This window comes from Castor canadensis, chromosome 3, assembly GCF_047511655.1.
Source record: "Castor canadensis chromosome 3, mCasCan1.hap1v2, whole genome shotgun sequence".
NCBI classification, from domain to species: domain Eukaryota; kingdom Metazoa; phylum Chordata; class Mammalia; order Rodentia; family Castoridae; genus Castor; species Castor canadensis.
The window spans coordinates 70421107-70423215 of record NC_133388.1 but is presented as its reverse complement, the minus strand read 5'-3'; the positions used below and the strand labels follow the sequence as shown (position 1 = coordinate 70423215).

Here is a 2109-nt window from a genome sequence, read left to right as displayed (position 1 = left end):
TTTTCTCCTTTCCTGGGTAGCTATTGCCATGCCCTTGTGCCTGCAATAGCAATCTGCTGATAAGCCTAAAGGGGATACTGTAATTGATTATCTGTGTCTTTAAAAGGTCCATTTCCCATGAGCATATCTGCAGTGATATGCAGACCAGGGCCAAATTACAGTTTGCCTACTCCTAATATAGCTCTATAAAACCTGTTTTCCATAGCAGACAGGCATGCTTTAGCCTGTTTTCCTGCAGACAGGCATGCTTTAGCCAGCCCTGTCCAGTCATCTGGAGGCAAAGCAGTATCTCCTACCACACTTCGTAAAAGCCCCGGTGTAAATGACACTGTAGAGCCATACATTGCTCAGGCTTGTTTTACCCTTTAAAGTTTTAAATGGAATATTTTCTTGAAACCTCTGTTGGACGCCAGAGTTGTTAGGGTCCAGTCTCTCAAGCACAGGGTAAACCCTAAAACCAGCTGTCTCTTCTCCTTGACTATGAGCTGCCTGCCAGGCAACCTGGAGGGGACTCTTAGCAAGACCAGGAAGTCTCCTAGCCGTGGAGGTAACCCCAAATGCATGGTTCCCGGTACTTGATGGGCTAGAGCATCCTCATGACCCTCCTAATCTGACACTGAATCAAAATCAGAATCATCTTTGGACTGAATTTTACTTTTACGTGAAAACTTATCCTCATAAAGTGGGGCTGACAGCTCAGTGGCTCCACTGCCTGCAGCATTTTGCTCCTGCAAGGGATACTGCCTCTTACACTCCTGTATGACTTGGTCGCACAAAGTGAGTCCCACATCCCAGCTCAGACACGGAGGAGGAAAATCTTTGTTTATGTGAGGGAGTGGGCTCCAAACAATCTCTAATCATAGACCACAACCCGAAAGTAAAAATGGGCATGCACTCCAGCCCTTCAGCCCATGTCTATGTTTCTAAATTTACAGTGCCCTCCTCAGGGAACCACAGGCAAGCATCCTGCACAAAATCTAAAAAAACTGCATGAGCTGAAATGACCTGACACTGCTCCCTCTAATTTTTAGCATGGCTTTTAAAGCCTGTATATAGTGTTCTTGGTCCTTAGACTCACATGGTCCCATGTTTTTACACTTGACTATATTTAGTTCACTCTCCCCCTCACCTTACTTGTTTTACGATATACGTGTGCTTCCTGGAGAGTGTCTCCTTGTCTCAGGCTTCAAGTTCACCCGTAGTAAGGTTCCTGTTCAGGTGCCTCCTCTTGCGGCCTGTGTAAAACCTAACTGGGAGTGACGGGAGATTGAGAAAGGACAAAGGACAGAAGACAAACATGCAGAAAGCTGGGGGCAGGTGGGCTGGGCACTCTGATGGAGACACACAACAGCCTTGACACCTCCAGGGAGTTTATTATATACAGCGGCAAACCAGGGAGTAAAGGAACAGTTCTCCAGGGGCGGGGGGTGGGGGGCGGGGAGGGGGAACATGACATTGTAGTTATCAGAAACAGGAGGAACCTGACAGCGCTACTCTCTGTATGTAAACATTTTAGGAAAAGCAGCTGTGCTGCATTTTGCACTCTTCTGCGGCTGGGGCCATGCCAAACTCAGACTGCAGATTATTTGACGGAGCTGTGCTTATGTCAAGTTCTCATAGGCTTTTCATACTCTGCTCTTCACAGGTTTCTCTCAAAAGCAGGATTGCTTATTAATTTCTTTTCTTAATTTTTACCCTGTGTCTCATTATTCACAGTGAAGACCAAGCACATGACCTGCATATACCTGAGGTATATGCAGTAAAGCCTGAGGTATATGCAGTAAACCCTGAGGTATATGCAGGGTAGGTTTACTTTGCCTCCTCTTTCTAGACAGTCAGTGTAAGAACACAGCCTCCTGTGGTAAGTGCGAGGAAGCCTGTTTATTCATCTTGCTTTTGCAAAGGTCATCCTGACCTTGTGAATCTAAAGGAGATCATAAATGATCAAAAAAGTTAGGCATATATGCCAGTAATCCCAGCACTCAGAGGCTAAGGCAGGAGGACCTAGAGTTCCAGAGAGACCCTGTCTCAAGAACCTCTGCCCTCCCCCTGCCAATAAAAAAAAAAAAAGCAAAATAAAACAACATAAACCAAAAGCTCAAAAAAGCC

General features: G+C 45.9%; 1 pseudogene; it reads right to left on the bottom strand.

The window, feature by feature from the left end:
• Window positions 1-1696: 1696 nt before the first annotated feature.
• On the bottom strand, window positions 1697-1878 carry LOC141421790 (small nucleolar RNA SNORA51; annotated as a pseudogene).
• Window positions 1879-2109: the final 231 nt, after the last annotated feature.